Below are 10,509 nucleotides of genomic sequence, written 5' to 3'. Positions count from 1 at the left end.
TCACAGGCCCTATTTCCTGTGTAAAAACTTTCACGGAACAAGCACCATAAATAATCTTAAAACAGAAGGTTTAATTCACTAGAGATCAAACAAAATCAATCCATCCCCATCAACTCTAGTAGCCTCACATTATCCCCCAAAGCAGCCTGCTGGCCCTGGGAACGGACACCCCGCTCTCTGCACGGATGGAGTGAGTGATGGTGGAATTTGGAAGTCCTGAGCGTCCGGGAGAAACGGAGGCGGGGCGGAGCGGGTCCGAGAGAGACTCGTTCACCGAAAATAAACCTGCATGAGGGGGGAAACGACTGCGAGGGAGGAGGAGAAAGAAGAAGCAGCGAAAGAGTGCAGAGAGAGAGAGAGAGAGAGGGGAGTGCCTGCGTTTGCAGCGGATTAAAAACTGCGCAATTTCCAAACGCGCATCTCCTGCTCAGATCAAACTCGTGAGTGGACATGAGGGACTCGCGCCGTGGCACCACATCCTCACCTGGCCAAAACCGCATCATCATATTAGCAGACCACAAAGAAGTCGTGAGATGCCTGCGTGCATTTTTTGGGGAGAAGACTCTGGAACAATTTTGCGCGCTGATGTTTGTCACATCATCTCCTCTTACAGTGGTTTCATAACGCAGCTGCGCCGACATTTTACAGTGTGCGACTGAAATGTGCTCATGTATGGCATGATGAAGGTGCTGGCGGATCGCGCGCTGTGCCGTTCATTCACCGCGCGAGGCGAAAGCAACTGCGCAGTTGCTTATTTAGCTTGCATTTTTACCATGAGGACATGCGAGAAGAAGCCACCTCCCAGTCTGACCCTCCGTGGATTACCAGGTAAAGACAGACACTTTCTGGATTTACTGAACACTGCGTATGGATTGAGCATTTAACGCCTGTTGTATTCTAATAGCCGTTTGCGTTGCCAATGTGTCACAAGGTGTGAAATTCAATGAAACTTGTCAGGCGTGGGTTAATATCGGAAGCGTGATACACTCCCGCCTTTAATTTCCTTGCAGGTTGATGAAATTCAGTCATTTTGTGTCGGTTCAAACAGAAAGTGAGTGTGGGTTTCCATATGAGTGGTGGATAAAGTTGCCCACCCTTTACCAGTAACACGGGTGAGATCATAGTTAACGTGAACCGGGAAGACTGTGGGAGTTAAATATTGTGTAATCACACTATGGGGAATATAGCACAGTACACAGACGTGTATTTATATATATATATAATTATATATATATATATATATATATATATATATATAATAAGTAATTAATGCAAATCTCGCAGTTGTGTAAACGCTTGTAAATCTGTAAGTGAGGGTTTCACAGTTAAATAATTAAATGTCAGATAATCGCTGAATGAGATTGGGGCCTGGCCGTGGGCGCGCAAGGGTGTCGCAGTTTCTTTCGGAAATGTCATGTGGTGAAGTTGTGGCGGGATCAGGGATTTTCCAGGAAGAACATTTGAATTTTTTCTGTGCCATGTTTTTTCTCTTCCTCTCTTCTGCTGACTGTACGTCGCCGCCCCCTTTTTTTCCTCCTGTGTTTCCTGTGTGTGAGCGCAGGGGGGCGCTGCAGCTCCACTTAAAGCGCCTCCCCTCAGAGCTTTCTAGATTCTGAGAGCTGCCACGCTTTTGGGAAGGAAGGGTCATGGGGGCGATCAGTCTTCAGTTAAAGGTGTACTCAGTCTTTTTTCCCCTAAAGTAAAGTTTTGCATGTGTGAAAAGTGCTTTTTGAGGAAATTTTTTTTTTAAATGATGTATGCTCATATCCACTCATATTAGTTTAATAGAAAAAGCTATTTATTCTACATGGAGTTGGTCTTCACTTTGGTGACATCACATTACCAGTCCACAACCACAGTTAATAGAGATGTTTACTAGTACTTATGGCACTTTCATTGCTTCGCACAAACACGCAAAGGTCACAGCTGCCAAATTGCTGTAAGTAATGTGCAAAAATGTCTTAGCACTGAATCAAACAATAGCCATTAATGTGTGAGGTAGAAAAATATAAACAGTTACTATACAAACGTCGTGCATCCTAGTCTATAGGTGTTAGTGTACAGCTGGTCCTATTGGGATGGATAAAATCCTTCTGAGTACACCTTTAAGAAAAGATATGCTGCCTTCAAGCACACCTGAGAAACTTGTACCTCCGAGGCGGGCATTTAAGTTGAAAACATAATGTGGAAATAGCCTAAACAAAACAAAAAAATAGGCTATGTTGTGAACAATAAGCCCAAATGACTACATCTGAATTCAGCTTATTGTATTGTTACTTGGTATCTAAACGAAATGTTTGTGTCATAAAGTAGGCCATGACAATCAAATGATTAAGTTTACACTTAGGCCTGTCACGATAACAGCTTTTTGTTGTGCGATATATTATCCCAGAAATAATTGCGATAAGCGATATTATTGTCATTTTAAGACCATTTAATGCCACTGAATATATAATCATAATTAACAGCATAATAATGTAAGAAGGCCCATACACTTTCAAATGACAACAAACTTTTAATTCTTAAGAATATTTAGATCATGGAAATTATCAAAATATTAGATACCTTAAAATGTGAATAAAAAGTAAATAACATTTTCTAACAAAAAAGTGCAACGTGACAAGAAAAAAGAAAAATGGAGATTTTTCTGTCTACAGATATTTTATTTTTTTAAATTTGAACTAGCACCTCATGACTACACCATGTTATGTACGAGAAGCTGTAAAAGACACAGGCGCAAGTGAAATGCAAAAAAAACATGGTTACATTAACTTTTATGTAAATATAATGGGCAATCTATTGCGTAACCAAAAATGATTGAGGTCATGTACATATCGAGGGGTGAGAACCAGAAGGGCGTAAGTGACATTTGCTTTCTGCCCAATGATCTATATATAAAAATGATTTCTGCCATATTTCAAATCAACACACCCTTTCATTGTCAAGCTCCGCATCTCGTCTGTCATCTAGATTTCTGAGTTTCCCACTTCTAACTTTGCTTTGTTATTCATGTGCTTGGAACAGGCAGTTGCGATATTTCAGATTCCACCTGAAGGACACAGATTTCAAAATTTCTTATAAACGCACACGATTATAGTTTTCATTTTATTATTCATATCACCGCTTCAGCTGGTGGTATCCTGGCTCACATTACCACCAGCTGAAGTTCATTGACAAATCTGTCATCACAAAACTCCAAAAGCTGTAGATGGAGTCACATTGTGTGTTTTTATGAATGCTCATTGATTTCACTTTTTTAATCAGAATTAGCTTTATTGCCATTGTATGACAGTGACAGGACAGGACAAAGATTATAAAAAAAAATAAAGTACAAATATACAAAATAGACAATGTGCAAAATAGACAATTTAGTATGTACAGGTATGTTAGGTGCAAATTTGAAATATAATAAGTATATGTGTTAAATAAATAAAAAATGTTTTTAATGTTTATTGTTAAGAGTTAACGTGTTCATGAGATGGATTGCCTGAGAGAAGAAACTTCACAGTACAATTAAAATGTTGTTGTTCACTTTGTAAATCGGTATCTCCATTTGAAAACCAAACCAAACTTTTATTGTATCTCGAGAACGCTGTGTCCCTATGAACAAACAGCATAGTAATTAATCAGCGATACACCTTTCATACTCGCTACCTGAACCCTTTACCCTCACTCGACCTACCAACCATCTCAAAAACAACAATAATCCCTTTATCAATCTCACCCCAACCAGCAACCTCCTTAAACCTTTATCCCCACTGCTCTTATGTCCCTACAACACCTTCACAAGAGTTTCATGCAGGCTGCTGGGCTTCTGTTCCCCCTTCTCGTATTAGACACGTTTTCACTTTATATTTATTTATCTTATATTGTACTTGTATGTTGTCTGAAGTCATTATTGCCAGCTGTATATAGTTACAGAGAAACAGCATTTGGTTCTTGCTTTAAATATGGCTTTATTGTGAAAAATGTTGTTCCTTGAATCACTGAGGTTTACGTTAACCTCAGCTCCTTGTCCCTGTGTTTTAAAATGGCATTTTTCATATCAACATCACTATTTCATTTTGAATCTATATGTTCGTTTATATTAAGGGAACCGAGCTGTCTGATACAGTATCATCCCACTAGATGGCAGCACGTGCTCAGAAAATGGAGCTATTGTGTTGGCAGCACAAAACTCAGGCCTGTTTCTTCATGTTAGATGTTAAGACAAACGGAACATGCAAATAGAGTTGTTCATGTGAGCACAGCAGTTACAATTACACAGTAAACATTGCTTTTGTTTTGTACACTTGTGCTGCAGTGGATCTCAACTTAGAAAACTGAGTCACAGGTCACAGGGACAAAATAAGTTATGATGGCAAATAAATAAGCTTATCAAGGGGAGAACACATTTGCCATGTATTTTGTGGGTCATATCGTGGACCACATGGTTTGTGCTGACCTCCATCAAATGTGCATTTGATGAAACCATCACAATTCAATTTTGTAGAAGTACATTTTAGGTTACTATGTTGTTGCCAGTTGATATGCAGTAAAATGGCAGGATTAGCAGAATATAACGTTAATTTGCATTTGTTTATTGTATTGTGAACACTATGTATTTCTTTTAATTTTTGTATCTTCTCTGTTCTCATTACTACAGAGCTGGTGGTTTCACCGTGGCTGAGATTTGGTTGGCCAACATGATATTCTCTCTGGAGCAGTCTATGAATCACAGGTCCAATGAAATGGCCACAGGACCTTCTGTCAGCCAATGGAGGAGGAAGATCAAGACGCAGGTGGCTGGATGTTACTTGTGCCGGAGTGGATGGAGAGGACTGAGGTCAGTTGGCAACTTGGCATTAAGATTAATTTGTCTTCACTGTCACAGTGTCACATGATCCTACAGAAATCGTTCAAATAAACTGATTTAGTGTTTAAGAAACATCTCTTTTCATCATCAATGTTGAAAGCATTTGTACTGCTTTATATTTTTGTGGAAACTGAAACATAGAAAGTTCAAAAGAAACCACATTTATTCGATATTTTCTGTAACAATGTAGTCTTATATTATTGCTGAATAAAAGTATTAATCTCTTTAAAAAATCTGACTGAGCCCAAACATTTGAACTGTAGTGTATCAACAGTGGAAGCCTAAGAAGTCAGATGTTAAATTAAAAAAAAAAAATTCAGCAGTCACATTGTTTCAAAAAAGGTCTAACGATAACATGAAACGTTTCAGTATGAGACTACTAGAATCACTTGCTTCCTTATTTGTGAAAAGTACACTATATTGCCAAAAGTATTGGGTCACCCCTTCTAAAGAACATGTTTGGCTACTTTAGTAATTTCTATGAGTACAAATCTTAATGTTAAAGCACATAATGATATTGTAGGGAATTGTGTGCTTCTAATTTTATAGCAACAGTTTGGACAGGACCCTTTTCTATTCTAACATGATAGTGCCTCTGTGTATAAGACACGGTTCAAAAAGACATGATTGATTCAGTCAGTGTGGAAGAACTTGACTGGTCTGCAGAAAGCCAAGTCCTGATCCCAGCTGAACACGTCTGGTGTGACTTTATATGCAGACCTTGAGCCAAAAACTCATCACCAAACACCAATGACTTGTATAGATACTATAAGGACAAAAGTGTTGGGACACCCCCTTCTTTAGAACAGAAAAAGGCACTAACAAAACAAAGATGGAAACATAATTCATGTATTTAAAAATTGTATTTCCATCTCTGTTGCAACAGTTTTGGACGCGTCTAAAATGACAGTACCCTTATGTTCTAGTCATTGGTGTTTGGTGATGAGTTTTTGGCTCAAGGTCTGTATATAAAGACACACCAGAAGTGTTCAGCTGGACTTGGCTTTCTGCAGACCAGTCAAGTTCTTCCACACTAACTGAATCAATCATGTCTTTTTGAACCGTGCCTTAAACACAGAGGCACTGTCATGTTAGAATAGAAAAGGGTCCTGTCCAAACTGTTGCTATAAAATTAGAAGCACACAATTCCCTAGAATATCATTATATGCTTTAACATTAAGATTTGTACTCATAGAAATTACTAAAGTAGCCAAACATGTTCATTAGAAGGGGTGACCCAATACTTTTGGCAATATAGTGTACAGGTCCTTCTCAAAAAATTAGCATATTGTGATAAAGTTCATTATTTAACTGATAAACATTAGACTTTCTTATATTTTAGATTCATTACAACACAACTGAAGTAGTTCAAGCCTTTTATTGTTTTAATATTGATGATTTTGGCATACAGCTCATCTCAAAAAATTAGCATATCATGAAAAGGTTCTCTAAACGAGCTATTAACCTAATCATCTGAATCAACTAATTAACTCTAAACACCTGCAAAAGATTCCTGAGGCTTTTAAAAACTCCCAGCCTGGTTCATTACTCAAAACCGCAATCATGGGTAAGACTGCCGACCTGACTGCTGTCCAGAAGGCCATCATTGACACCCTCAAGCAAGAGGGTAAGACACAGAAAGAAATTTCTGAACGAATAGGCTGTTCCCAGAGTGCTGTATCAAGGCACCTCAGTGGGAAGTCTGTGGGAAGGAAAAAGTGTGGCAGAAAACGCAGCACAACGAGAAGAGGTGACCGGACCCTGAGGAAGATTGTGGAGAAGGACCGATTCCAGACCTTGAGGGACCTGCGGAAGCAGTGGACTGAGTCTGGAGTAGAAACATCCAGAGCCACCGTGTACAGGCGTGTGCAGGAAATGGGCTACAGGTGCCGCATTCCCCAGGTCAAGCCACTTTTGAACCAGAAACAGCGGCAGAAGCGCCTGACCTGGGCTACAGAGAAGCAGCACTGGACTGTTGCTCAGTGATCCAAAGTACTTTTTTCGGATGAAAGCAAATTTTGCATGTCATTCGGAAATCAAGGTGCCAGAGTCTGGAGGAAGACTGGGGAGAGGAAAATGCCAAAATGCCTGAAGTCCAGTGTCAAGTACCCACAGTCAGTGATGCTGGTGTTGGTCCACTGTGTTTTATCAAGGGCAGGGTCAATGCAGCTAGCTATCAGGAGATTTTGGAGCACTGCATGCTTCCATCTGCTGAAAAGCTTTATGGAGATGAAGATTTCATTTTTCAGCACGACCTGGCACCTGCTCACAGTGCCAAAACCACTGGTAAATGGTTGACTGACCATGGTATTACTGTGCTCAATTGGCCTGCCAACTCTCCTGATCTGAACCCCATAGAGAATCTGTGGGATATTGTGAAGAGAAAGTTGAGAGACGCAAGACCCAACACTCTGGATGAGCTTAAGGCCGCTATCGAAGCATCCTGGGCCTCCATAACACCTCAGCAGTGCCACAGGCTGATTGCCTCCATGCCACGCCGCATTGAAGCAGTCATTTCTGCAAAAGGATTCCCGACCAAGTATTGAGTGCATAACTGAACATAATTATTTGAAGGTTGACTTTTGTTTTGTATTAAAAACACTTTTCTTTTATTGGTCGGATGAAATATGCTAATTTTTTGAGATAGGAATTTTGGGTTTTCATGATCTGTATGCCAAAATCATCAATATTAAAACAATAAAAGGCTTGAACTACTTCAGTTGTGTTGTAATGACTCTAAAATATATGAAAGTCTAATGTTTATCAGTACATTACAGAAAATAATGAACTTTATCACAATATGCTAATTTTTTGAGAAGGACCTGTATATCCAGGCTTTTAACTTAACTGGAAAAATAAACTGGTTATTTTATTTGGTGCCAGACATGATACCAGTAAAGCACACGGAAAGGATGTGATGTAACTGTCCGTTTAGCAATCTTTACATGCACTAAACCACAGGAACGCACAACCAGTTCATCTGCCTAGAAAATGAGCCTCACCTTAATAGGACAAGTGAGAAAACTTTGCTCCTCAAACACCAAACATTTACACTGAAGAATTGAAGTGTGCTTTAACTAAAATATGAATGTTGCTACAATTCCATTTGAAGGATGTCACTATAAATCAATTTTTTAAAAATGAGTGACAGGTCAACATTATTTTCTGTGGTAATTGACAGAAGGATACTGTCCATAGAATTGAAGTTAGATTTAACCGGTAATATTAAATTAAATTAAGTGTCCCTTTTAGTGGTTTAAAAAGAGCAATTAATGATACTGGTGCATATAAATTTATGAAAAATGCAAAATGATACAACTGACGTAATTGATTATGATTTAAAAAAACAAATCAAAATTTTAAGTCAAATGAGGGTTATATGAAAGTCAGTATGCATGCTGTGTTTTCTTCTGTGTGTTTGTGGAGGCTCAGTGGTATATGATGGCGTTGATGTGCAGAGATGGTGATAGATTCAAGGCTTTGGCTTTTAAGTTGCATTTCTGCTGCTATTGTGCCATCAGAGGAGAGCTGATACTGTTTGGTTACCTCTCAACTGCTTCCCATTGGCTGGTGTTCAGCGAGGTCTCTAAGTGAAGTCTGGGTTTGTATTACAGTGATTGATTTATTTAATGATGTAAACCATGCAGAAAGCTCTCATGGATTCCTGTTCTACAGCGTCTGTCTGCTCTGCTTGTCTCACTTCAGAATGCTGTTTCTGAATGAGTAGACAGTGTGTGTGTGTGTGTGTGTGTTTGACACACACACACGCATTGTTTTGTCTTAAATAAAAAATACATGGCATATGTGATGGAAAGCAGAGAATTGTTTGAATAAGAAATACAGGAGAGGAACAGAGAGACTTAAGTGCTGAAAGACAAAGGCCACATATACTTGGCAATGTTTTCAAAGGAATAACACAATAAAGGGTTCACCCCAAAATGAAAATGGCGTCACATTTCCTCATTCTCATGTCATTTCAAACTTGTACGACTGGCTTTCTTCTGTGGAACACAAATGAAGAGATTTTTCAGCTGTTTTTGTCCAAGTCAGTGGGGTCCAAAACGACCACTGTATGGACAAAAAAACAGAGATATGTTTTTCTTTAAATGGTAGAAAGTTATACATGTTTGGAATGGGTTTCTTAACATAAAACAGTGAACTCAAATACTTTGTTTGGTGGAAACTAGTGCTGGAAGTGGGTTTGTAGTAACTGGTACAGAGTACCGGTATTTTTTATTAGCTGTTTTTTTCTAACAGTATCTGGAATTATTTGTGAATATCAGCAGCTCTCACAAACTCTGTTCTGAACCAGGATAGTCTGTCCTGTCACTGCAAAGACTGTTAGCCTCACAAAGCCAATGGTTTGACTATCAGCAGTAGGGCCTAAATTTGATTAATGTTGTGGCTTAATCTGGCCAAAAAACATCCATGAAATTAGTAGGGCCCTATAAAATACATTACATTTTTTCCCAAACTCCATTTAATTTTTTTCCAATTCTGTTTTTTCCTTTTAATTTCTCTGGATTCTGTTTTTTTTTTTTCTGTTTTAACAAAAAGCATGTTTAATTAATTTAATTTGTGAAACTTGCAGTATTAAACAGCAATTTATTAAAAGTTTGACAAAAATTACATTTTTAAGGCCCTATGACATATGTTTCATTTTTCTGCTAAATAAATTCGGGTAAATAATCTAAAAATAAATAATGTATTAATAATAATTATATTAGTAATAGTACTATCATTACATTATGTAATATTTCTGTCACAGATTCTTCAAGTTAAACCAAACTTTTATTTTGGCAGGTTATTGTGAAGACCTTTACGTTTCTCTGGTTATGTGATGTGTCAATAGTTTTTCTTAAAAGAAGTGACTCTGAGCACTTCTAGAGATTATGTGATCATGTACTCCTATATTGAGGCGGCAGAGGCTGAAAACACTTCAGTATGTGTGTAGTAAACGAAACCACGCGTCTGAATCATTCATTCACACAGAGACAGGATTCATATTTAAATGGTGTTTTTGCAGCTTAAAGGGTTACTCCACCCCAAAATTTAAATTTATTTAAGCTTTTACGGGTTTGGAACAACCAAGTGATTAATGACAATTTTCATTTTGGGGTGGAGTAACCCTTTAATATTCACAGAGACTAGTCCATATCATGTTTTGATTTAAGTGTACTGACCTACTTTTGATTAATTCATCCAAAATTTGGCAAATTCCATGATGTTCTGCGTTATACAGTAAATTTTGTTTTTATGACTAGATTCTGTGTTTTCCACATCGTGTAAATCATAGGGCCCTAAGTTAGGAAGAGACGGTCTGACTGACAAGTTGTCTAAAATATTACATCTTGATTAAACTGTGGTTTACCTCAGAAAACAAATGGGCATACATTATGAAGTAATCTCATGGTTGTTGTTTTTTTTGTTTTTTTTTTTGAGTTAGCGATATTCATTTAAATTATTGGTATGTAAAATTTAATTTTCCTTCTTTTTTTTTTTTTTTTATAAATTGTGCCAATTTTTTTTTCCCCATTTCTTCCAAAATTGAAAAAGTCAAAGGCAAATAAAGTAAATATGTTCCAGTGCTTTAAATAAAATTGATATATAGAAGACAACTGCATTTAGCAGAAGGTAGTGTGTACGTGGCCAAA

The 10,509-nt window shown here is 37.9% G+C and overlaps 1 protein-coding gene across 1 annotated transcript in view; it reads left to right on the top strand.

The window, feature by feature from the left end:
• Positions 1–319: 319 nt before the first annotated feature.
• The window catches only part of LOC306886681 (uncharacterized protein), a 96,682-nt gene continuing 86,492 nt past the window's right edge, over positions 320–10,509 (top strand). Inside the window, exons 1-2 of the mRNA XM_079443985.1 lie at positions 320–828; positions 4,646–4,825. The gene's annotated coding sequence lies outside the window, so the exon portion shown is untranslated. The remainder of the gene's footprint in view (positions 829–4,645; positions 4,826–10,509) is intronic.

The sequence above is a fragment of the Barbus barbus genome (genome assembly GCF_936440315.1).
Source record: "Barbus barbus genome assembly, chromosome: 2".
In the NCBI taxonomy this organism is placed as follows: Eukaryota; Metazoa; Chordata; class Actinopteri; order Cypriniformes; family Cyprinidae; genus Barbus; species Barbus barbus.
The sequence above is the reverse complement of the archived record's forward strand: the minus strand, read 5'-3'. Positions and strand labels throughout refer to the sequence as shown.